The sequence below is a fragment of the Perognathus longimembris genome, chromosome 19, assembly GCF_023159225.1.
Source record: "Perognathus longimembris pacificus isolate PPM17 chromosome 19, ASM2315922v1, whole genome shotgun sequence".
NCBI classification, from domain to species: domain Eukaryota; kingdom Metazoa; phylum Chordata; class Mammalia; order Rodentia; family Heteromyidae; genus Perognathus; species Perognathus longimembris.
Genome location: NC_063179.1, coordinates 30,943,343 through 30,971,011, shown reverse-complemented (window position 1 = coordinate 30,971,011; position 27,669 = coordinate 30,943,343). Strand labels below are relative to the sequence as shown.

The following is a 27,669-nucleotide window of genomic DNA, read 5'->3' as shown; positions in this document are numbered from 1 at the left end:
CTTTGCTTTCTCCCATCTCCAACCACAAGTTTTATAGTTCATTTTCAATATAATGTTTAGTGAGTATAACTGCTGCATTTGTTCACCCTTTGTCCCTTCACTTGTTTTTTTAACCCAGGTTGGCCTAGAAACAATCTTTCTCCATCACTGTCTCCTGCAGAGCAAGATTTGTCCCTCGCTTGACTGTAAGGTAATGTGTGGTTACCTCCCTTTTTCCCTTCCCATGCTGCACTTGAATTATGATCCTCCTTCCCTCTGTTTCACAAGTAGGTGGTATTAGTTGGCATGAGCCACCATGCCTAGTCCCTCATATGTATATCTTTCTAAAGCATAACACAAAACCTTTCTCAGTGAAACTCAGACCATAAAATCTAGTCTCAAGCATACAGCTGCATGAACTCTGGTTCCTATCTACCTCCACAATTCAGAAATAGAGTGTAAGCACCTAGTGGTTAATACCTCAGGTCTATTTTGAGAGAAGATGCTGACGAAATGATCTGAGGAGGCCTTGAAACCCTTCTGGATCAGTGCCGAGCCTATGTACTCTGCCAATTCTGCAACCTGAAAGGAGAAGGGGGGAAGACATCAGAAAATAGCATGGGGCCCCATGTCAGGGAACAAAGTTCACCAGAGAATACATGTACACATCAGTCAGTAAGCAGCAAGGCACAGAGAAGAGCTATTCCTTTGCTGAAATTATTATAAAGCCACGGTTTTATTTGCTACAACTCAGAATTATTGGAAGTGAAGACGGGCTTCCTTCTGAAAAGCAAAGGAATTTCAACAACTGTAGAGGGGAGATGATGATGATATAGCTTTATGCTTCTTTTTCTGTTTTAGTTTTATATTATAAAAGCAATAAAGGGACATGGATTATTCCCTCCCTCCCTCCCTCCTTTCCTCCCTCCCTCCCTCATTCTCTCAGTGTGATTAACTGAATCCAGGGACTTCCTTGCTCATGCTAAGGCAAATGCTCAATCACTAAACTACATCCCCAGCCCTTGTTTTTTTTTTTTGGCCATTCCTGGGCCTTTGACTCAGGGCCTGAGCACAGTCCCTGGCTTCTTCCCGCTCAAGGCTAGCACTCTGCCATCTGAGCCACAGCGCCCCTTCTGGCTGTTTTCCATATATGTGGTGCTGGGGAATGGAACGGAGAGCTTCATGTGTAGGAGGCAAGCACTCTTGCCACTAGGACATATTTCCAGCCCCAGCCCCCCCCCCCCTTTTTTTTATGTAGAGTCTCACTAGCTTGCAAAGTGCTAGGTAACAAGGCACCACCATACCCAGCTATAGGTTTTGTCTTTTTTCCTTTTTATTTAAAAAGAGCAACAGCAAAGTAACCAAACCTTACCAGTGGTAACAGAAACTTCCTTTTATTAACCTTAAAAAATTAAGAGTAAGCTCTTCTCAGTGGACTCATTCAATCTTATAAAGAGGTTTTAAAAAGCTCTATGTACTTATTTAAAATGACCTAAAGTAATAAAACAACAAAAACTGGGGTAAAAAGACAAGTGGCTGGATGGTTGAGTTAGTGCATGAGAAAAATGCTAACTAGGTAAATACTATAATTATGAGAAACAGAGCAAACTTGGGGTAATAGTATTAACAATTATTATGAGCAATTTTTAAAAATGGATACTGTTATAACAACTCTGTAAAAGAGGTACATTGCAAAAATTAGGCAGGGTTAAGTACTGCCTGCTCTTACTCCACTCCAATCTCAAATTAATGAAAACACTTTAAAAAATCTTTATTTACATTTTTAAAAAAGTTAATGAATTTATTGAATGTCTTCAACAGGTTGACACTCAAATAGTTATTCTTTTTTAAATATTTAATTGTCATGGTGATATACAGTTACATACATAAGGCAGTCAGTATCTTTCCTGTGAAAATAGTTACCTCCTCCTTCATTTTCCCCTACCTTCCTGCCTCCCCAAATCACCCCCTCCCCACAATTGTACAGCTTGTTGACAACATGTTGTCTTGTAAGTATCTCTATTGCATTCGTTCACCCTTTGTCTTGTGTCTCACCATTTTGAAGTCTAGTGGATATTCTTATCCAAAGACTTTGCCACTATATATTTTTTATTTTTTTAAAAAAATTATTGTCAAATTCATGTACAGAGAGGTTACAGTTTTATATGTTAGGAATTGGATACATTTCTTGTACTGTTTGTTATGTCCTCCCTCATTCCCCCCCGCCTCCTCCTTTCCCTCTCCTCCCATGAGTTCTTCAGTTGGTTTACACCAAATAAGTTTGCAAGTATTGCTTTTGTAGTCGTTTGTCTTTTTATCCTGTGTCTCTCGATTTTGGTATTCCCTTTCACTTTCCTAGTTCTAACACCAGTATATACAGCTTCCAATGTACTCAGATAAAATACAGTGATAGTGCAGGTACAGCCACAGGAAAGGGATACAAGAAGATCATCAATAATAGAAGCCACAGTTACACATTGCATGTTGAAAGTAATTACAACAGTGATATATCACTCGTTTCCATAACATGGAGTTCATTTCACTTAGCATTATCTTATGCATTCATAAGGGCATAGCTATCAGGCTCTTGTGATCCTTCGCTGTGACTTGCCTAAACCTGTGCTAATTATACCTTATGAGGGAAACCATAGAGTCCATGTTTCTTTGGGTCTGGCTCACTTCACTTAGAATAATTTTTTCCAAGTCCTTCCATTTCCTTACAAATGGGGCAATGTCATTCTTTCTGATAGAGGCATAAAATTCCATTGTGTATATGTACCACATTTTCCTGATCCATTTATCTACTGAGGGGCAGCTGGATTGCTTCCATATTTTAGCTATGACAAATTGTGTTGCTGTGAACATTGTTGTGATGGTGGCTTTAGTGTGTTCTTGCTTGTGGTCTTAAAAAGAGACTTCTCTGATGAGGAAATGAGAATGACCAAGAGACATATGAAAAAGTGCTCTACATAAAAGAAATGCAAATCAAAACAATATTGAGATTCTATCTCACCCCAATAAGAATGTCCTATATCAAGAAAACTAACAATAATAAATGTTGGAGGGGATGTGGCCAAAAGGGAACCCTACTTTATTTACATTTGAATGTTCAAGTGTACTTTTAAAGTGCGCACACGCACACACATATGTAGGAAATGCAGCCCTACCCATCCCTACCAGGAATCTGGTTGGTTCTAGGATGTGAAACCATCCAGCCCTGCCTGTGGGAATCACATTGACATTGGCAGGGTGACAGTGAAGCCATATAGTAGGCTAGGTACCTTCTATTCCACAGAGCAGCTTACAACTGTAAGTGGCACTTGAGGTACTTTAATCTGAGGAACGCCTATAATTGTCTGCAGAGCTCCTGGGGACAATATATAAACATTTGTATTTCTAGAAAGGTGGCCCATATCCCATCATTCTTTAAAAAAATCTCATAGGAATTGCTAGCCTCCAGAAGGTCAGATTAATTGGGCAAATAAAAGCTGGGCACTGGAGGCTCACACCTGTAATCCTAGGTACTCAGTGGGAAGTGATATCTAGATTGGGTATAATTATAATAACATAGTAATAAAAAGCAGCTGGGGATATGGCCTAGTGGCAAAGAGTGCTTGTCTCATATACATGAGGCCCTGGGTTCAATTCCCCAGCACCATATATACAGAAAACGGCCAGAAGTGGCGCTGTGGCTCAAGTGTCAGATTGCTAGCCTTGAGCAAAAAGAAGCCAGGGATAGTGCTCAGGCCCTGAGTCCAAGGCCCAGGACTGGCAATAAATAAGTAAGTAAGTAAATAAATAAACAAATAAACAAATAAATAAATAAATAAATAAATAAATAAAAAATAAAAAGCAATGCTTTCCTGTTCTGCAACCTGACACTTACAAACTGTATGTAAATAATTAGAGCCACCAATCAGTGGGGACCAGAGTGAAAATACTTAAGTCCCAGTTTCCTTTGTGTCCCAACAGCAACCCAGATGGGCTACTTCTTGGAGGAGCTCTAGGCTGCTCTAGAGTTCAATGTCACACCCAGCAAGTGTGGACCCAGGACAGCTTTGAGGACCCATGCTGAACCATATTGAAGCAGAAGAAGCTGTCAGATACATGCTGATTGCTATAGACCTTACTCCCTGTCCTGCTGCCCTTGTGCAGCTGTGATTTGGGGCCAGTTATACTTCTTCCTTGGGCATCTTATTGCAGGTTGAGGATTCTGAGTTCCTAATACCCCTTCTTCAGAGAAGAGCAAATTCAGGTCTGAGGAGGAGTCATTTGCTTCAAGTGTTTTGGTCCAAATTACCATTCATTCTGCAGTGTGGTGAGCAGTCACAGAGCCAGGAAACTCACCTGCTTGTAGGAAAGCCATTCATAGGGTTGGTCTGGTTTCCTAGAGCCTAATCAAGGGCCATTGTCTAAGAAAAAAAAAGCAGAAAAGAATAATTACAAAATAAAGGGTGGTTCTAACATGCATAGACGTGCCTGTATCTTAATTCTATCCTACCATTTTCCACAAGATACTAATATTATTTTACTTTAGTTCTCTAATTACAAAGGAGTTCAGGTTAGAAATGCTTACTTGGGTTGTTTTATTTTTACTGTTGTTGTTCTATTTTGTTGCTGAAAAAGAGCAGGAGAGGCTGGGGACCTGTTATCATAGCTACTGAGGAGGCCGAGGAGGCCGAGTAGCCAGCCCCTGCAGGAAAGTCCATGAGACTCTTATCTCCAATTAACCACCAGGAAATAGGAAGTGGCGCTGTGGCTCAAGTGGTAGTGCTAGCTTGAGTTGAAGAGCTCAGGTACAGTACCCAGGCTCAGAGTTCAGGCCCCACAACTCACAAAAAGGAAAAAAAAATGAGCAGGAAAGGTGGACATAAATAGAGGAGAAAAATGGGAAATTACAATCTTTCTGGATGCTCAAGTTTTAAATTCAATTTAGTATCCTATTGGTTTAGGACAGGAGCCAGTAGTAAGAGGTTGAGTTTCTGTTGCCACAGGTTTTCAGAAGAAGAAACTCTCAAAAGTGCAAGAGAAGTTTAAAGAATTCTCACTCAGAATATGGAAAGAGAAATGAAGTTATTTATATGATCAAATTCTGATTACCCCAAGGACCAGTTGGAATCACATGATTCCTAATTACATGGTAATGGCCCAGAAACCAAATGAAGAAAAGATGAAAAAGGAGGGAGAATAGGGATTATCCGTGAAAGCAATAGTTGAGAAACACCAAGGTGCATTCCAATTCCAACTTAGATAGCAAAGAAGCAGATCCCTCCATACCTTTTACCACCCACTGCAGGTTTGAATTCAGAAAGGTACTCAAGACATTTGACTTTTGTTTTGCAGGGGTGGAGAAAGAACTGGAACCCACAGCTTTACACATGTTAGGCGAATGCTCTCCCTTTGAGTGAGATCTCTAGCCCTTGTACAGGTGTTCAGACTGGGCTTGGATATGGGATAACTGGTTGAGAATGGAGGGGCCAGGACAAGCCTGGCCCTGGTATCCAGAGTTTATGCCCTAGAGAAGTGTGATGTACATGCCAATTCAAGCACCTGTCATGAAGATGGGAAGACACAGCCTGACACACTGACTTATTCAACAGAGCAAAAACAGGTTGGACCCTGCAGTTCACATAAACTACAGCAGTAGATAACTGCTTTGCAGATGGAGGGAAAAAACCCATTAGCTGTAGGAAACCATGTCATTTTATTCTTCAAGAACAGAGGCTAGAAAATTACAACCAATTGCCCAGAGTCCCATTGCCTGTTTTTGTAAATAATGTTATTGGAACCCAGATGAACTCATTCATTCATGTATTGTTGAAGTCTGCCACTGACCATGTGGTTCAAGAAGGCTAAAGTATTTACTAACTGGCCATCTGCAGGGTAAGCATGCCAACTCCAGCTTTAGTCTGTGGTGGTTAAGCCCCAGGCTCACCTTGCAACTTAAAAAACATGTACCATTCCCAGGCCCTGCTAGCAACATGGTTGATGTGACTAGTACTATGAGGCCTGGGCCTTAGTGTTTTTTTTTTTCAAGACAATGATAAGGTATGTCTAGGTGGTGATTAGGAATCTGATTAACAGTAAACTCAGGTGAAAATTTCAAATCTTAGGTTTCTAACCTCTAAGCTGACTTCTTTATCCAGATGCTAGGCTTTGCTCTTCTGTATTTCAGTCCTACAGTGTCTTAAGAAATTAAGGCTTAGAATAAAAAGCATCTCTTATTAAAAGAAAATTAAAAAAGAAGAAAACAGAGACTTTCAAAGCAGTTCTTTTTAATTATGTAGGTAAGTGTCAGATAAAGATGTCCAGACTCTAAATGCATATTGCAGAAGTAGGCATATGATGCTGAAAAGTGAAAAGGGAGAAATGTGCCACTTGGAGGTAGGGGGTGAAAATAATAGACCAGGAAGATGTTCTAGAAAAGATAATATGAGAGTTGAGTTTTATAAAATTAATAAGAATCCACCAGGCAGAAAGAACAAGTTGTATGACCAAGAGAAGGAATAAAAGCACTCAAAGACTAGGTGGGAGAGCAGAGGTGTGTGGCCTTGTTTGAGGACAATTCAAGGGGGGCCTTGGAGGGAGCAATGCTGGAAAGGAGGAAAGTACCAGACTCCATAGGTCCCTTTGCCACAATTAGAAATTCAGAATCAGTTTGTAAGCCAATTATTTCCAAAGTGTCTCTGATGGAACACTTCTTCCTAGGGAGGTCAAATGATTGTATTGTGGTCCAGGAAACTTGAAAAACTCTGGACTGACTGCGCCCAGTTATACAGGTCTCTCGACTGTAGGAAACATTAGCACCCATCAGGAGCTACTGTACTTGTGGTTCTCCATACAATATGGGACATATTTGGTAAGGAAGACCCCTGGGACACAGGACCTATCCAGAGGATTCAGTGAGGTCTGATACTGGCTATGAATAAGTCACAAAGGAGACAGAGGGCTTGAATCATGCCAAAAAAGGCACATGCTTCACCAAAATGCTCCTTTCTAAAAGGAAGGCTGCTCTTGCTTTATGGAAAACAAGCAGTAAGCGTTAGTCACCGAAACAGGCTTACTTGACATGTGCAGGCCCCTCTGGAAACCTTCATATAGGGTTCTAACGTCATCATAGTAGTACACCAAGACCTCATCACTGTCGAGGAGTACAGACCTGCGAGCACTGTCACTGACCTACTGAAAAGACCAAAAGGCAGAGCAGCATGTTAGAAAGGAGAAGCCTACAACATCATGTCTCAGGATGTGGACTTGTTATGGAGTAGCTAAGTGAAGTTAATTAGCATGCATATCCCCTTCTGTGCTTGTTTATTTGTGATGTGAATACTTAAAAGTTCATTCTCAGCAGTTTTCAAGTATAGAATACATTGTAATGAACTGTATGTTATAGTCACTGTGCTGTAAAACAAAACCCCTGGACCTACTGCAACAAAAATACAATTTCTACTTGATAATGAAACACAAAGTAAAAGCTGAAGGCACTCCACACTATCCTTTCCAGTATCTGCTCAGTGAATACTGCTTGAAGAATGATGTGTTGATGTGCTAACTAAAGGGAGTCAGTTCAGGCTTTGGGGAAACAAGACTAAGACATGACTGTAAAGTCTCCTTTTCCTAAAGGAAATTGAGAAGAGAAAAGAGACTCACAGACCTTTCAGCAGCTATCCTGCCAGGCAAAGCCAGAGAAAAGGAGTGTTTGACAGAAAACCCCACCACCATACACATCAACAATTCTCAAGCTCCTGCCATCAACAGCATAGACCATAAGCTGTTTACCTCTGGTGGAAATGACATACCACTCTGTTTTATTCCTATGACAGCATCTACATTCTCTAAAAGATTATTTCAACAGTTCTAGCTCCTTACCAACTGCCATGAAATCAATGAGAAGCTCCAGTTTCTCTTGTGGCATTTAATAGTAAAGAGCAGCAGCTACGGATTCTATTCAGGTTCAGACCAGACCTGATGTCACTTATACCTTCCTCTAAGCTGTCTCCACCTACCACAAACTGCCACAAACAACTCCTCACTGCGGATAAGATGACAGATAGCTCTTATTCTTGTGAAGCTGCAGCTGAGGTAGGAGCTGAGCCCTCTGGGGCCAAGGAAGTACTTCCAGGGGTCCAGATATCCATAGACACCGCAGAAGCATTCATTACAGATGGATAAATAAAAGCTTGGCTAGTACTTCACATTTGCAACGTCAGGAACCTCTTGGGGAAAATAGACTGCGATAGGAGAACTTCTGGCTTCAAGAGTAAGACTCTAAAAGTGGAAGAGATGGCTTCCAGCTTGAGGTTTGATGAAAGAAAGAAAGAGCAACCCCATGAAATAGAGCAAGCTATCAAGGCAGAGGTAGTCTGGAAAGCCAGAGCTAATGGGCCCACAGTGCATTCCAGAGAAGTGCCAACTTAGAGACCCTTTACAAGTACCAGGGTGCATATATGTGTGTGTGTGTGTGTGTGTGTAAAACACACACACAAACACAATGTGCTGAGGATGAACCAAGGACTCATGCATGCTAGACAAGCATTCTAACACAGAGCTACATTTCCAAGGTGAAAAAAAAAATTAGGGTTATTAACTTCCTCTTCTTTTCCCCTCCCTTTTAAGTAGTGACTTACAAACTGCTTAAAATTGATTCAGCAATTCAGAACTATATTAAGGAATATACTACCACTAGCAGCCTAATAACTTCCTCTAAGTTTTTCCTAGGAGTATATCTTTATATAACTTCTTTCAATTTTTTAATTTGGGGGGAAGGAGTTGGGTGGGTACAAGACCCAAACCTGAGGCCCTTCTGCACGCCAGGCAAGTGCTCTGTGAGTTATTATCCAGTCCTTTTGCTTAACTTAAAAATAATTTTTAAAATTACCTTTAAATAGTTGTACGAGGGAGGCGCTGTTTAATTAACAAAGCAGTTCATGAATATAATGCATCGTGATTAATGTCTCCCTCAACATTCCCACCGCCCTTCTACTCCCCCTTTCCCTTCCTTTTCTTAATTTTGTGGCATGAACAATGAAATCTTGACTGCATTTTCTCCTCTGCCCCTTTATTTGTCTATCCTTCTACCCTTGGAGCCCCTTATGTCATGTATTCCTTTCCAGGTGCTTATTTTGTTGGGCTTTGACCTAGTCCTTCTAAAAAAATTACACTGTTAGAGCTCTCCATAGTCTATTATATTTCAGCTAATTCATTTGTAACTACTTGCATAACAACCAGTATGATTACATTCTATCTACCACAAATGAGGGAAAGCATGCAACCTCTGTTTCTCTGGGTCTGTCATTCTTCACTTAATATAATTTTTTTATTACTCTTTGGGCGGGGGGAATCCTTGGGTTTGAATTTAGGGCCTGAGATTTGTCCTTGAGCTTTCTTTTGCTTAAGGTGAGAGCTCTACCACTTGAGCCACAGCTCCATTTCTGGCTTTTTGGTAATTCATTGCACCTAAGAATCTCATGAACTTTCTTGCTTGCCTTGGCTTCGAACCCAGATCCTCAGTTCTCAGCCTCCTGAGTAGCTAAGATTATAGGCATGAGCCACCAGTGCCTGGCTCCTGTTGTTTAACTTTATTTTCTTTTTTGCCAGTCCTAGGGTTTGAATTCAGGGCCTGGACACTGTCCCTGAGCCTCTTTGTGCTCAAGGCTAGCACTGGACCACTTGATCCACAGCACCAGCTCCAACTTTTTTCTGAGTAGCTTACTGGAAATAAGAGTCTCATGGACTTTCCTGCCTGAGCTGGCTTCAAACCACAATCCTAATAGCTTCCTGAGTAGCTAGGATTATAGGCATGAGTCACCAGTTCCTGGCTCTTTTAACTTCCACTCCCCCTCCCCCCTCCTTCCCCCCACTCCCTCTGTCCTAGGACTTGAACCACACAGTCATTGGCCTTTTAGACTCTAGATTCAATCTCTCAAAATGTGTCTGTGGCGTCTCTGTTTCCTGGCCCTACAATAGTATCAACAGTATCTCTTTAAATGGAACATTGCTTTCCACAATCTGCAGAGGGATCAGAGCTGAAAATAAGGCAGAGGGGAATCAGGTAGATAAAATAAAAGCCTGCTCTGAGATATCTTTTCAGAATAGACTAAGGACCATTTTCTGAGGAGGAAAATTATATACATTGAATTATTTCTATGTATAATTTTATGATATGATTTATAAGATACTGTATAATATAAAATAATTTATATATAATATAAAACTGTGTGTGTGTGTGTGTGTGTGTGTGTATGTGTGTATGTGTGTGTGCATAAAATAGGTCTGGAGCCTAAGAAGCTCAGATTCATCCTCAAGGTCTACCTGGAACTTGTGAGGGAAGGGAATGATAAAGAATGAATCACAAACTGGGATGCGATCCTACAATAAGGCTGTCAATAAGCATGTCAGGGTATTCCTCTAGGCTATAGGTCCTAGGAGTAGAACTATTCCAGAGACATTAAGGTCTCAGCGGGGAACTGGTAAAGATGGGGTTAATCTTCTAGGATCATAGACTATAAGAAATCTATAGGAAGAAATATACCAAGATTGTAAGCAGTGCAAAAACCAAGCTGGTTGGGCTGGGGATATAGCCTAGTGGCAAGAGTGCCTGCCTCGGATACACGAGGCCCTAGGTTCGATTCCCCAGCACCACATATACAGAAAACGGCCAGAAGCGGCGCTGTGGCTCAAGTGGCAGAGTGCTAGCCTTGAGCGGGAAGAAGCCAGGGACAGTGCTCAGGCCCTGAGTCCAAGGCCCAGGACTGGCCAAAAAAAAATAAATAAAACAAAAACCAAGCTGGAAAGAATGCTTCCTAAGAGCCTAGATGAAGGTGAAATATAGATACTGGGTCTAATTAGCACCATCTTGGCATCTTGGTAGATAGTAGAGGTGATCCAAAAACTCTTAGAGGTGAAATACCGTCCCCAAGTGATAAGCGTGCCTGAATTCCTAGAAGCAGATGTGGGGACTTGCATACTATATTATTGGAATTGCCAGGTGTTTCTTGTTCCCACAAAACCCCAGGCTCCTGCTTTAATGCTTCTTTGTGCTCAACCATTTCTTCTTCCCATAATGTCCTGGGGGTCTTCTCATCCCATGAAAAGAGTCAGGTTATTGAATTTAAGAGCCATAAAGCAATCAGTTCAAAGCTCAGGAAGATATCGGAGGAGCCTTGTAATATAAAAACCACTCATCGGGCTGGGAATATGGCTCAGTGGTAGAGTGCTTGCCTTGTATGCATGAAGCCCTGGGTTTGATTCCTCAGCACCACATAAACAGAAAAAGCTGGAAATGGCACTGTGGTTCAAGTGGTAGGGTACTATCCTTGGGCATAAAGAAGCCAGGGACAGTATTCAGGCCCTGAGTCCAAGCCCCAGGACTGGCAAAAACAAAACAAAACAAACAAACAAACAACAGGGCTGGGAATATGGCCTAGTGGAAGAATGCTCGTCTCCTATACATGAAGCCCTGGGTTCGATTCCTCAATAGAACATATATAGAAAAAAGCCAGAAGTGGCACTGTGGCTCAAGTGGCAGAGTGTTAGCCTTGAGCAAAAAGAAGCCAGGGACAGTGCTCAGGCTCTGAGTTCAAGCACCAGGACTAGCAAAACAAACAACAACAACAAACAGACAAACAACAACAACAAAAGAACACAAACACACCTCTCATTTAGACTCCTTTTTGGGACTCCTTTTCAAAAGGAGAGTTTCACCTACTTTTATCATTTAGCTGTACAAAGTGTTCTTCTTGGATGAAAATTCCTTTCACTTTCAGATGAACTAACTGAAGGCTTTCCCTTTACTCTCAAATAAATTACTCTGTTTACCTTAAACACTGCCGTGATTTTTAATTATTTTATGGGTAGAAAAAAATAAACCTGCCCGTAGACAGAGTCAATTCCACCCATCAAATGCTGTGGATTGACACCAAATATTAAGTTTATCTTGGATTTGGAAACCACATACTTTCAGGAAAGGCTAAGTTCTTGGTCATCTTCTCAATTCTTATATAAAAAACCATTGTTCTAGAGGATCATTTAATAAACCCCTTTTATCTAACTGGTTCTTTAAGGAGATTTAAGTTTTTGATGGTATACAATCTTCAGTACTTTGAGAAACATGGAAATAAAAAAATGCCAAATCAAAATTAAAGTGGTTAATTACATCCCCAGTAAAGTCATCATCTTGACCACATAACCAGAGGACAAGATATTTATTATTATTTGAATTAGTAATTAAAACAATTAGCAAGAGCTTGGAAATGAAATAGCAAGCCAGCCATATGGCTAAAAGAGAATGCTAATCTAAAGGCTCATGTAACTGGGTGAGAAGTCACATGTCACTAAATTGGAAGGCAGGTGCTTTATTGATGGAGGAGGGACATTAAATATTGAAATCAACCACTCTATAAAATGATCATGAGCTCACTCCCTTAACAAATCATCATTTAAATGTAATTTAAATGTTTTTCTTCTTGGATGAAAATATTAATGTTAAAACACTGGGTATTCACAGCCTTACATCTATAAGCAAGAAGGATTTCACTCTGTGCTGAGAAGCTCAGGTATGACAGCTAGTGCCAAAAATGTCCCTGTGGGTCACAAAACATAGCCACTTCAGAAGCAGTGCCTTTCACTACAGGGCTATCCAAGTCCATGAGGCTATTTCTAGGAACATCTGCTGAAATGGAAAATATATATCTAAGTGTGGCATTTACACATACCTGGCTCATGGGTGAGGGGGCTGGGTTAGGCTATGAAACCAAACTTGTCAGTCATCAAGACTGTGAATCAGGAATAATAATTACTATTTTTATGTCTTTTGAAATGTAGTTACATAGATTTCCAGTTCAAAAAAGAAAAGATGATGAATCCAACACACTAATGATCATTAGTCTATTAGTAGTCATTAGTCTATTCTTTTTTTTTTTTTTTTTGGCCAGTCCTGGGCCTTGGACTCAGGGGCTGAGCTCTGTCCCTGGCTTCTTCCCGCTCAAGGCTAGTACTCTGCCACTTGAGCCACAGCGCCGCTTCTGGCCGTTTTCTGTATATGTGGTGCTGGGGAATCGAACCTAGGGCCTCGTGTATCCGAGGCAGGCACTCTTGCCACTAGGCTATATCCCCAGCCCCATTAGTCTATTCTTCAACATCTATACACATTAAGGTTCCTGTGAGGTCAGTGTCCCACATGGTGGACTAGGAAACAACAGGTTCAAGTTCCCCTGCAGTGTAGAAAGAGAGGTAAAGGTCAAAAACAGTAGAGGGAAAAGTTGAAGAAGGAAAACACTGAACATCTACACATCAGTGGTCCTCAAGACTAGAACTCTTGCCAATATTTGGCAAATAGGAACACATGGTAATAAGTTTTGTGCAAATTACTCCTGAGGATTTCTTAGGGATGGAAAGGCCAAGCTTACTGGGGGTATGACTCAAGTGACAGACAAAGGCCTAGGAAGTTCAAGGCCAAAACTACCGAAAGAAAGGCCTATTCCTTATGAGTTACAGTGTCACCCATTTCAATTCGTTAAGTGGGAGTCTACAAACCCTATATTCTGAGGGAGAATTAGGTTGAGAGGTAGGAAGTAAAAGATAAGAGGTGGGGGGAGAGGGAGAAATAAAGAAAAGGGAAACATGGGTGGGAGCCAAGTGATTTCTAAAAAGACCACCAAACAAATGGCTGGGTTTTAATGATAAGCTTGGGAAGAACAGACGCACAGAGAACCACACTATTCCAGGGAGTACTTCTTTTTCTCTATACACCTACAGGCTACTTCCCCTGTGCCCAGACAATCAACATCCACTGCTTTCTTTGCATCAATAGATACAACACTGCTTTTTCAGAGAGGACCTCTGCTCATCACTCCCTATTTCCAGCCACACTAGATTCTGATAGAGCAGATGAGAGGTCTTTTAAAAACCAGCCTATACAGGCTGGGGATATGGCCTAGTGGTAGAGTGCCTTCCTCATATACATGAAGCCCTGGATTTGATTCCGCAGTACCACATATATAGAAAAAGGCCAGAAGTGGCACTACAGCTCAAGTGGCATAATGCTAGCCTTGAGCAAAAAGAAGCCAGGGACAGTGCTCTGGCCATAAGTTCAAGCACCACACTGGCAAAAAACAAACAAACAAACAAAAATAACCACAAAATCCAGCCTATGGAAATTCCCTCCACCTCTTGTTTCTCAATGGAAATAGAGAGAGGACTTTTAAAATTACACAAAATAGCATATAAGGTACTTGCATCATATTCACTGTCACCTTTTTTTTTTTAATCCCCTTTCCCTTCACCTATTTTCTTTCCACATCCCTAAATCCTTTTTACTTCCAAGTCCCCTGGCCAGATTCCACACATGACAGAAAACACATACTTGTCTTTGTGAGATTAGCTTACTTCATGTAACATGATCTCCAATTACATTTATGTTTCTGCAAAAGATAATTTCATTCTTCTCTATGACTGAGCAAACTTCTTTTGTGTATAAACACCATGTTTTATTTATCCATTCATTGATTCTTGAGCACTGAGGTTGTCTCCTTACAATATAAATAGTTGTGCAAGTACCTCTACTGTATGCTGATTTAAGATTCCTTTCGGTAGGTATCTAGGAGTGGTATAGCTGGACAATATGGTAATTCTATTTTTGTTTTGGGGGGAACCTCCAAATGAGTTGTGTATATATTCTAGATATTAATTCCCTGTTGTTTTCTTCCTGTCTCCCTCCCACAAGTTACCCACACAATTGGCAAGACAAGTTTCAATTTCCTAATATCACTGTTGTTAAAAGTAAAGATTAATTGTTCACAGGGGTTTCACTACAGTATCACACATCTACATACAACATGCAATTCAATTGATCTATATGTATATACATATACAGATGTAGATACACATATCAAAGGTATGATTCTGCATGTGTTGTCATATATGTTTAGATATTAGGTACATATGTGAGAGAAAATATGTGACTTTTGTCTTTTCTGTATACCTATCTTCCTTATTTGTAAGTGAGGTCTATAGGTGGCAGCTTTATCTGTAAAAACTACATTGAGTTTTCAGATATATTTAATCATACTCTTAATTGTTTTTTGGGGTTCTTTTGTTTTTTTTTTTGTTTTAATTTAATTATTTTTTTTTATTTATTGCCAAAGTGATGTACAGAGAGGTTACAGTTTCATACATTAGGCCTTGGGTACATTTCTTGTACTGTTTGTTACCTCTTCCCTTATTCCCCCCTCCCCCTTTTCCTCTTTCCCCATGAGTTGTTCATTTGGTTTACACCAAATGGTTTTGCAAGTGTTGATTTTGGAGTCATTTGTCTTTTTATCCTTTGTCTCTCAATTTTTTTTAAGTTTTTATTATAAAACTGATGTACAGAGAGGTTACAGTTTCATAAATTAGGCATTGGATACTTTCCTTGTACTGTTTGTTACCTTGTCCCTCATACCCCCCTCCCCCTCCCTCTTTTCCCCCCTGCGGTGTTCAGTTCACTTACACCAAACAGTTTTGCAAGTATTGCTTTTGTTGTTGTTTCTCTTATTTTACCCTTTGTCTCTCAATTTTGATATTCCCTTTCACTTTCCTAGTTCCAATATTAGTATATACAGTATCCAGGGTACTCAGATGAGATACAGTGATAGTGCAGGTACAACCACAGGAGGGGGATACAAGAGGATCATCAACAATAAAAGCTATGGTTTCACATGGCATGTTGAAAGTGATTACAACAGTGATATAACAGTCTTTTCCATAACATGGAAAACATCATCTTATGCATTCATAAGGGCATAGCTATTAGGCTATATACAGTATCCAGGGTACTCAGATGAGATACAGTGATAGTGCAGGTACAACCACAGGAGGGGGATACAAGAGGATCATCAACAATAAAAGCTATGGTTTCACATGGCATGTTGAAAGTGATTACAACAGTGATATAACAGTCTTTTCCATAACATGGAAAACATCATCTTATGCATTCATAAGGGCATAGCTATTAGGCTCTTGTGACCCTCTGCTGTGACTAGCCTAAACCTGTGCTAATTTTTCCCTATGAGGAAAACCATAGAGTCCATGTTTCTATGGGTCTGGCTCACTTCACTTAGTATAATCTTTTCCAAGTTCTTCCATTTCATTATGAATGGGGAAATGTCATTCTATCTGATAGAGGCATAAAATTCCATTGTGTATATGTACCACATTTTCCTCATCCATTCGTCTGCTGAGGGGCATCTGGGTTGGTTCCAGATTCTAGCTATGACAAATTGTGCTGTAATGAACATTGTTGTGCTGGTGGCTTATTGTGTTCTTGTTTGTGATCTTTTAGGTAAATGCCCAAAAGTGAGGCTGCTGGGTCATAGGGGTGCTCTATGTTTGGCCTTCTGAGGAATCTCCATACCGATTTCCAGAGTGCCTGAACCGTTTTACATGCCCACCAACAATGAAGTAGGGTTCCTTTTTGGCCACATCCCCTCCAACATTTGTTGTTGTTAGTTTTCTTGATAAAGGACATTCTTACTGGGGTGAGGGGGAATCTCAATGTTGTTTTGATTTGCATTTCTTTTATGGCACTTTTTCATATGTCTCTTGGCCATTCTCATTTCCTCATCAGAGAAGTTTTTTTTTTTTTTTTTTTTTTTTTTGGCCAGTCCTGGGCCTTGGACTCAGGGCCTGAGCACTGTCCCTGGCTTCTTCGCGCTCAAGGCTAGCACTCTGCCTCTTGAGCCAGAGCGCCGCTTCTGGCCGTTTTCTGTATATGTGGTGCTGGGGAATCGAACCTAGGGCCTCGTGTATCCGAGGCAGGCACTCTTGCCATTAGGCTATATCCCCAGCCCAGAGAAGTTTCTTTTTAAGACTTTAGCCCAATTGTTGAGGGAGCTGTTGGTTCTTTGAGGTTTTGTTTTGGAGGAATTTAATTTTTTTAGTTCTGCATATATTTTAGATATGAGGCCTTTGTCCATTGTATGGCCTGTAAAGATCTCCCAATCTGTGGGCTTTCTGTTTATCTTGCGAGCTATGTCCTTTGCCATGCAGAAGCTCTGCAGTTTGATGCAGTCCCACTTGTCCATCCTTTCCTTGATTTGTAGCATTTCTGGGTCTTTGTTAAGGAAGTTTCGTCCTGTGCCAAGGAACCCAAGTATTTCTCCTACTCCTTCTTGTAGTGTTTTCAGGGTATCTGTTTTGATTTCGAGGTCTCTGATCCATTTGGAAGTGATTTGGTGCAGGGTGATATATAAGGATCTAGTTTTAGTTTGTTGCATGTGTTGAACCAGTTTTGCCAGCACCATTTGTTAAAGAGGTTATCTATCTTCCAAACTATTGTTTTAGCTCCTTTATCAAAGATTAAGTAGGCATAGTTCTGTGGGTTCATTTCTGGGTCTTCAATTCTGTTCCATTGGTCTTCAGGCCTGTTTCGGTGCCAAAACCAAGCTATTTTTATTACTATAGCTTCATAATACAGCTTGAAGTTTGGTATTGTAATTCCTCCAGCACTGTTCTTTCTGCTTAGGATTGTTTTTGCTATTTGTGGTCTTTTATCATTCCATATGAATTTCTGGATTGCTTCCTTAATCATATTCACATAAAGTGAGCTTTTGCTTTCTTTCTGACTCAGAAAAATATCCAGGAATAAGTAGGTTTTCTATTTTATTTATTCTGGGAGGGTTAGTACTGGGATTTGAACTCAGGGCCTCATACTAGGCAGATATTTTACTATTTGAGTCACAGTCCAGCCTGGAGCTTTGCTGGTTATTCTTGAGATACTTTTATGCACCAGCTGTCTTCGAATCATGATCCTATGTATATCAGTCTCCTGAGTAATTAGGAATACAGGTATGTCCCAGCAGTGCCCTGCTCTTCTCCCCCACTACTTCATTTCCTCAGAATCCTAGGACATTCACTTAGCTGGACTGTGATCTAACCTTAGCACAAAGACTGGCAACTCTGCCAGTTCTCCATCATTCCCACTTCTTACCTGTAGAGTACCTGCTCAGTCACCATGGCTCCTCATCCACCTGATTCTTCATCCACCAAATTCAAATACTCAGGCACTAGCTACATGTGTTTCTAAGTCAGCACACACATCTCAAACCTTAAACTCAGTTTTCTAGAATGTGAGTGTTGTAAGAAAAAATAATTCAGAAAGCATTTTCACAGTGTATTACTAAGAAGCCTGTGAAGTTTCAGGAACGGTGCTAAAGTTATCCAAAGGTAGGAAAGTACTGACATCTGTGTACTGAAATAAGCCTTCTGGCCAGGAAGACCCCAGGCCACTCTCTCCCTCTTTCCCATCTCCACTACCCAAACTCACTAAGATTTCTAACTGAAATGCTATCAGACATGGCCACACTGTTCAGGAAAGCATGTGCAAGACTCTGAATCACTAGGGGTAGAATTAGGAGGGCAAGTCTTTCTCCATATCCTTATTTGGCTACTTACAGGGAAGACCAGACAAATCATGAGGAATGGTGATCAGGACCCTGCTATTACAAACGATGAGCAAATGAAAGTTAATGCCTAAAAGGAGTAAAGATTCACATGAGGATGGCAGGCAGTTATGAAACCAGAGCATCAAGCTTGGTGCTTTTTGAAATCTCTTATGCACTTCTCTAATGATGTACATATTGGATATGTTCCAAAGTCTCCTTGAGGTGAGAACTGGGTTTACCCTTACAAGTAACTACAGAAACATTATGTACTTTGTCATATTTACCAACAGCAGCCAAAATTACCAGATGTTACTATTGTTTCAAATCTCTCTCCTTTTTCTACCTCAGACCTGGCTAAAAATCACCAGTCTAATAACCCCAATTTACAGCTAGCATTTGCACTTCTGGAAACCCTCCGGCTGGTGTCGGCAAATATCACTGATGCCACCATCTAACTCTACCTTCCTTTTTCTTGCATCTTTCACTCAGGATACTCCCTAAATGTGTGCCTCATAGTAATATCTGATCCTGCTCACCTCAACAAGAGCTGACCTGGGGCTCAGCTGATGCAAGGCTTTCAAGTCCAGGAAATCATCACAATTCTTTGTCTCTACAGGCCTGCACTTGCTTTATCTTCATAAATCTGGTGAGAGGCTTCATAAAAACATGAGCTATTGATCAGCTCTCTTGGCTTGCAGGAATTTCTTATGCCAGTTTGCAAGTGGGCATTTATACACATGCATGTGTGAAGACTGATTATGTAGAAAGGAGTGATTACACTGCCTAGCCATAGAGTAAATTTCTACTTTGTATCACGCTCCACAAGCATCCTAAATAAGGACAAAGATTGCTGTTCCTTCTTGCAGAGTACACAGGAGCTGTGAGGGCAGTGGTTTGTCAGTGGGAGCCACTTCCAGTGGACTGTGACTTATGAATTTCAAAACCACCATAAATCCAGTTGCTGGTGGCTCACCCCTGTAATTTGAGCTAATTTACAAGCTGAGATCCAAATGATGGTGGTTTAAGGAGGCAGAATACTGACACAGAAATGTCCAAGAGACTCTATCTCCTAAATAACCAGCAAATAAAAAAGGGGGTTATAGTCATGGCTCAATTAGTAGAGTCCCAGCTGCCTAAGCACTGATACCAGAAAAAAAGAAAGGGAGGGAGGGGAGGAAAGAGGGAGGGAGAGAAGGGGGAAGGAAGGGGGAAAAACACTTTGGACTAGGCATGCTACACTGAGCTGACTTCAAGTCCTTCCTTAAGAAGAACTACAGTACTATAGCACAGAAGCAAGTTTCCTGTACACTATTGCTGGCCAGGCAGGCACTATATCCACACAGGAAAGGTACCATCATTTGTTTTCCAGATGCAGAATGTGAAGGCTTTAAGTAATTAAAATGAGGATCTCTAATTACACCGTCAATCTCAGGGAGTAAGCTGGAACAGGTGAAGATAGGAAATTTTGCGTATCAAGCATGAAAGTGGCTTAGCAACAAAGAAAGCCTGCTTCTATCTCTGCTTAAAGGTTCAAAGCAGCCTTTTGAGATGGAAGCTCCTCCCTTGGCTGTGGAGAGAGGCTGGCCTTCAGGTGACTGTGGTGGTACCTTGATTAAAGCATATTCACACTACACGGATTCTTGTCCAAACCCAGGATGCCATGTGGGCTATCGTGCTATGGCAATGACACTGCCTTTGCCACATAGGCTATGGCAGTACTGGAGTCCTGTTCACTATCTTGAGTGTGAGAAAATGGTGCCCACTTGCTTTCAGAGTAGGAAGAAAGCAACAACCTTTCCTTCTCACAGCCCCCAAGTTAGTGTTAGATACCCAGCACTTTTTTGTTTTTACCAATACTTATGAAATGAATGGGGCTTCTTTTTCCACAGGTGCATGAAATGGTGTCAGTTCCATCAAAGTACGTACAATCACAGAGTACCGTGACTCACGAGTGATTTTTATACTTCAATTTTTATACCGTTCTTTGTAAAAGGCAAAACAAGCTCAGGGTCTACCCCTAAACCTAAAAATTCTGAAAATCAGAGCTAAGTCTGCTTCTATACACAGAGAGAAAAATTTGAAAGCCTAGATTCTGGATCATAAAATGATAGATTTTAGTTTCCTTTCAGCTTATGTGTAGTGTTTAAAGCTGTTCTGATGGGAACATCTATAATTATTTTAATAAGGCACAATGACTTCATGCTAAGATGCTACTGAAAAACAACAACGACACAGCAACTGCCTCCCATGACTTCTCATGTAATAAGAATTTGGCATTGCTAACAGTTCTGCCAAGTTGCGAGCATCTAAACTGACTGTACCATATGCTCTGCAGAAGGGAAGGAATGCCAAATCTTCACACCTATGTTTACCTCAGATGAAGGACTAAAGTTCCTTTTCCTTCCCAATAAAGGTACCAGGGCTCACTTCCCCAGCAATAGTTCAATCATTCTATATTTATTTCTGGATGTATGAAATGGACATAGCTTTGACATATTTGAAGACTTCAGGCTAAGTATAGAGAGTCTTACACCTATAATCCTGGCTATTCAGGAAGCAGAGATTGGTAGGATTATGGCTTAAGGCCAGCTGGAGACATCTCAACCAAAAGCTAGGTATATGGTATGTGCTTGTCATCCCAGCCACATGAGAAGTGCAAAGCGGAGAATTCTGGTCCAGGCAAGCCTGGGAATAAATGTGAAATCCTGGTTGAAAATTATAAAAGCAAGAAGGTCCGAGGTTGTGGCTGAAGCAGTAAAATGTATTGCCTAAATAAAACAAAGTAAGAAAAAAAAGAATTTCATATGAATGAATCCAGAAATTTTTTTTAAAAAACTAAAAAGTGAGGGGGAAACTGGGAGAAAGTGAGGGAAAGGGTGACATTGTACAAAAATAAATATACTCTTACCCCATAGACTCTACCCCCAAGCTACTAGAGCTGATCCAAAACTTTGGCAAAGTTGCAGGATATAAAATAAACCCTCAAAAATCAATGGCCTTTCTCTAGGCTAACGACCCGAAGACCAGGGCTGAAATCAGGAAAGGAACTCCTTTTTCAATAGCCCCCCAAAACATAAAATACCTAGGAATAACCTTAACCAAAGAAGTGAAAGACCTCTTTGATGAGAACTTTAAAAGCTTGAAAAACGAAATTAAGTCAGAACTAAGGAAATGGAAAAACCTCCCATGCTCCTGGATTGGGAGGATTAATATAATCAAAATGGCAATATTGCCAAAGGCTATCTACAAATTCAATGCAATACCCATTAATATCCCAACACCATTTTTTGATGAAATAGAGGAAGCAATCCAGAAATTCATATGGAACAATAAAAGACTCCCAATAGTAAAAACAATCCTAAGCAGAAAGAACAGTGCTGGAGGAATTACAATACACAACTTCAAGCTGTATTATAAAGCTATAGTAATAAAAGCAGCTTGGTATTGGCACTGGAACAGGCCTGAAGACCAACGGAACAGAATTGAAGACCCAGGAATGAACCCACAGAACTATGCCTACTTAATCTTTGATAAAGGAGCTACAACAATAGTTTGGAAGAAAGATAGCCTCTTTAACAAATGGTGCTAGCAAAACTGGTTCAACACATGCAACAAACTAAAACTAGATCCTTATATATCACCCTGCACCAAAATCAATTCCAAATGGATTAAAGACCTCGAAATCAAAACAGACACCCTGAAAACACTAAAGGAAGAAGTAGGAGAAACACTTGGGCTCCTTGGCGCAGGATGGAACTTCCTTAACAAAGACCCAGAAAGGCCACAAATCAAAGAAAGGTTTCGACAAATGGGACTGCATCAAACTGCAGAGCTTCTGCATGGCAAAGGACATAGCTCACCAGATAAACAGAAAGCCTACAGACTGGGAGAAGATCTTTAACGGCTGTTCAACGGACAAAGGCCTCATCTCTAAAATATATGCAGAACTAAAAACATTACCTTCCTCCAAAACAAAACCGCAAAGAACCAATAGCCCCCTCATCAAGTGGGCTAAAGACTTATAAAGAGACATCTCTGATGAGGAAATGAGAATGGCCAAGAGACATATGAAAAATGCTCTAAATCACTGGCCATAAAAGAAATGCAAATCAAAACAACATTGAGATTCCATCTCACCCCAGTAAGAATGCCATATATCAAGAAAATTAACAGTAACAATTGTTGGAGGGGATGTGGCCAAAAGGGAACCCTACTTCATTGTTGGTGGGAATGTAATCTGGTTCAGCCACTCTGGCAAGCAGTATGGAGATTCCTCAGAAGGCTAAATATAGAACTCCCCTATGACCCAGCAGCCTCACTTTTGGGTATCTATCCAAAAGACCACAAACAAAATCACAGTAAAGCCACCAGCACAACAATGTTCATTGCAGCGCAATTTGTCATAGCTAGAATCTGGAACCAACCCAGATGCCCCTCAGTAGACGAATGGATCAGGAAAGTGTGGTACATGTACACAATGGAATTTTATGCATCTATCAGAAAGAATGACATTGCCCCATTTGTAAGGAAATGGAAAGACTTGGAAAAAATTATACGAAGTGAAGTGAGCCAGATCCAAAGAAACATGGACTCTATGGTCTCCCTTATTGGGAATAATTAGTACAGGTTTAGGCAAGTCATAGCAGAGGATCACAAGAGCCCAATAGCTATACCCTTATGAACACATAAGATGATGCTTAATGAAATGAACTCCATGTTATGGAAACGATTGTTATATCACAGTTGTAACTACTTTCAACGTCCCATGTGTATCTGTAGCTTCTATTATTGATGATGTTCTTGTATCACCTTTCTGTGGTTGTACCTACACTATCTCTGTAATCTTATCTGAGTATATTGGAAACCGTGTATACTGGTATTAGAACTGGGAAATTGAAAGGGAATACCAAAATCGAGAGACACAGGGTAAAAAAAGACAAACAACTACAAAAGCAATACTTGCAAAACTGTTTGGTGTAAGTGAACTGAACACCCCATGGGGGGAAAGGGAAAGGGGGAGGGGGGAGGGGGTATGAGGGAGGAGGTAACAAACAGTACAAGAAATGTATCCAGTGCCTAACGTATGAACCTGTAACCTCTCTTTACATAAGCTTGATAATAAAAATGTGAAAAAAATAAAAATAGAAAAAAAAGAAAAGTCTACCAAGACCTGGCATAGTTTAATGCTTTCACTTCACAGTTAATGGCACTTAGTACTTAGATAACATGGCCTTGTTTAGGATTTGTCATGGGCTCTACATGTTAATTACATGGCTCAAAATGAAACAAATTCTTCAACTTTTTTCCATTGAAACCTTATTAGAAGAATGATGCTTAAATAACCAGAAAGAGTAAGTTATGTTTCTAAGAATTCTACTTTTACCTCCCAGTATGTGTGGCAGCCCTCGATCTTGAGCAGTGATAAAGAAGAAAGAATTGGGTCAGGAGTTGATAGCATCGGAAATGAACATTGTCTAGAGAGTTAAACAAACCAAACAGTAGAAGAAATGTATCCAATGCCTAACGTATGAAACTGTAACCTCTCTGTACATCAGTTTGATAACAAAAATTTGAAAAAAATATACTCTTTACCTGACTTTTGTAACTATAATCCCCCGTATATCACCTTTATAATAACAAGAAAAAAGAAGAAAAAGCCAACTCTGAAACACCAATAACTAAAACTAAACTGAAAATCCCAATAATTCCAAAAAGCTGTTTAATGAGGCCAAGGTGTTATGTGGAAGGGTGTATACACTTTCTCCTAGATGACAATAAATCTAAGAGGAAATGGAGGGGGTCTTCCATATCCCCATCTAAAAGAATAAATGAGGTAGTGCTGTGTTTCTTAGCTCCTTCTGTGTTGAAAATATATGCTAAAAATAAATTCTGACCTAAGCTGGTTTCGCCTGAAAAGCAAAGAGTAGGTGAAGAATCAGAGCACTACTGAGACCTAGGCTTCTTCATCATTTCAACAGCTCATGGTTTTGGGGTGTGTGTGTGTGTGTGTGTGTGTGTGTGTGTGTGTGTGTGTGTGTGTGTGAAAATATGCCTTGAAAAAGATGAAGGAAAGTAAAGTAAAAAAGGAACACTAAGGAAGTATCCTCCTGAGGGCTCTGGGGTTTCCTTATGCAACCCCACCAAGAAAACCATCATCAGACACTCTGGTTAAATGTTCCTAACCCTAAAGTCTTTAGCTTTCCCAGGCCATATGCAATCCTCATACTCAATAATACAAGCTCAGATGCCTCTTGGTTGTTCTTTCTTCATGTTCCCACCTACAGGATGTAGCCATGTTATTCAGCAAGTTCCTAGTCTAGAAACATCCTGGGTGAAATTCAGGAGTCCCTCACCACAGTCTGAGTATCTGCTCTAAATATCCAATGTACCACCAACTATCTTCTTTCTGTACATGGGGTGACTCTCTTTCTTGCTGGGATATCTCACCTGTGAGGCCAGGGACTCTGCACTGTCTTTTCCCCCCAGTAGAATCTTGTGACTCCCACAGAGCCTAGCCCAGGCTTAGAAGCTCAGTGTGACTTCTGCAATAATGTTCTGTGTGAATGTGGACAACCGACCTGCCCCACACCCTTGGTCCTTCAGCCCTGTGTCTTTCCTCCCATGTCTCTGCACTGCCATCAACAACTGCAAACAGTATTTGATTTTGATTGTGACCTTGATCTATAAACCACTTTGATGGGGCTTAGTGAGGTAGGGGAAATTCAGGGAAAGCTCAGAGGCCCCTCTGCCCCTAGGCACTGGCCCCCTACTTACTTCCACTTCCACTGACCACATGGAGAGGTCGCATGATGGCTTTAGGGCCTTGGGGGCATACCAGAAAGTGGTGAGCGGGGCAAAAGTCAAGCCCATCAGCGTGTTGGTGGGAAGGGTGCGCACGTTTTGATGGATGTCAACCAGTTCCAGCAACCAAAAATACTGTAGCAGTTCGTGGACCTTCATGGTCCTGTGCTGGTGCTTCTTTACACCACGTTCTGCAAGAGAAAAATGGCACATTCACTCCAGGCGGGTAGAGTGCTCTTCAGAATTCTTACAATTCTGACTGGCTGACCAATCAAGACATTAACACCAGAGGCTAGGTCTCCTCCGAGATGTCAAATTTCACCTTTCTAAAAACACTTCAGGGTAGTTTGTTTTTGTCCCATTTCTCCATTATTTTATGTAAAAATGTTTTCATTAACCACATGTAAAACACTTGACTCGCGTAGACTTTATTGATTGAGGTATCTGTAGTGTGTACCTTGAAGCAAAAACAGGAGGCTGAGATCTGATGACAAAGCCCACCCAGGAAGAAAAGTACATGAGACTCTTACATCCAATAAATAAGCAAAAAAAAAAAAAAAAAAGCAAAAGTGGACCTGTGGCTCAAGTGATAGAGCACTAACCTTGAGCAACAAAGCTCAGGGACAACACTCAGGCCCTGAGTTCAAGCCCCAGAACTGCTTCCCTCAAAAAATAAAAAATAAAGATACTCTCTGTTCTTTGCTTTGCAACACTTTGCTTTATAATTCACTAACTGTGCTTTTTGTTTTATGATTATGAAATAGTCCCTCAGAACTTGAACCCAGTTGTAAAGTTTAAAAATATGCATTTTGATTCCTTGGTAATGTAGACTTTTGCTCCCTTTAATTCTCTTCTTTATAATGCTTTCCCACACCTACATCCATGTCTTGTGCTTTTCTTTCATGGCCATGTATTCATTCCAGCACTTCTGAGAAGCTGTATTAAGCAATGTTCAGGTTTCTTGTGGTTTTAAAAGACTCCTATTCTAATGAAGAATCTTTTGTACTTTATTTAAATTGACCATTCAGTATCTTCCAATGAATTTATAACAACTGGTTTTCAATGTCATGTAGTTTTTTGTTCAGATCAGTTGACTTTTCCAGTCCACATGGCCAAGTGTCTAAGTGTTCAGCCACCCACAGAAATTCTGTTAGTTTCTTCTTTTCATTTTTTTCCCTCTTTTTGGTGCCATTACTTGAGCTCTTCATTGACATTTTCTGCATATGGCTGGTGCTGTACCACTTGAGCTACAACTTCATTTCTGGCATTTTGCTGGTTCATTGGAGATAAGAATTTCAGAGACTTTCTGCCTGAGATGGCTTTGAACAAGGGTCCTCAGATATCAGTCTCCTAGGGTTACAGGCATGAGCCACTGCTGCCTGGCTTGTTAGTTCTTTCTTTGTCCTGCAAGTTGCTTCTGGTGCATTTCTGTCTCCCTTTCATGTGGCTCAATATTAGCTTTCTGTTTTTAATAATTTATAACCTTTTGTGAGAATTTTTCACTCATCAAATTACATTGGTTTTCCTTATACCTTCAAAACTCTGTAATATTCATTATATTAATCTCTTGCATATTTATTTCCATAGAAAACTTTAGGGGAAACTTTACACATGCACACAGATATTTTTATTATTAATTAGTTATTTTTTTGCCCATCCTGGGGATGAACTCATGGCCTAGGAGCTTTCCTGAGCTTTTATTGTGCAAGGCCAGTGTTCTTCCACTTGAGCCACAGTTCCACTTCTGGCTTTTTTTTGTTTTCTGCTGGTTAATTTGAGATAAGAGTTTTACAGACTTTCCTGCCCCAGATGGCTTCAAACTATGATCCCAGATTTCAGCCTCCCCAGTAGTTAGATGTGACCTGCAGGTGCCTGGCTGACAAAGATATTATTAAAGAAAGCATATATGAAGAGAATCAGTCTAATTATGATGATTATTAATATTAGAATAGATCATGTAAATGTTAAAAAAGAAAATCACTTAAAAATAATATGCATATGAACAGTAACTTTTGGTAAAGCGAGTATTGCTGAGTATGTCTGCTTGCAAATTCATGTAGGATCATGCTACAATAAAAATTTAAAGTCCTGACTTGCAAGGAATCAATTATTTTTCCTACATTTATAGAAAAAGAATCATAGAATCTTTGTTGTGTTATTCAGAAAGAAATGAGTAATAGGGATGGCAATGGTTGGAACATTTGTGTAATATTTTTGCCATTATTATTTCCTAAGGGAACATAAATATCTTATGGAGGAAAAACAGAGAGAAGCCACACTTATTTTCCTGTAAGCACAGTAAAATACTATAACATTATTTTTAAAGACTTTGTGTGTTCATGCTTGACATTATGAAGTTATGAAGAAAATTAAGCCTTCCATTGTTTAAAAGTATAAGAAATGATGGTTAAAAAAACACCAACATTTTCTAGTGCTGACTTTTATGAACCTTTAGAACAATACTTAAAAA

General features: G+C 40.3%; 1 long non-coding RNA gene across 1 annotated transcript; it reads right to left on the bottom strand.

Annotated features, from left to right (window-relative positions):
- On the bottom strand, positions 1-7,139 carry LOC125367704. Its single transcript, XR_007214130.1, has 3 exons — positions 7,044-7,139; positions 4,327-4,391; positions 1-561 (listed from the first exon to the last, which is right to left on the bottom strand). It is a non-coding gene; the product is annotated as an uncharacterized LOC125367704 (long non-coding RNA).
- Between the last annotated feature and the right edge of the window lie 20,530 nt (positions 7,140-27,669).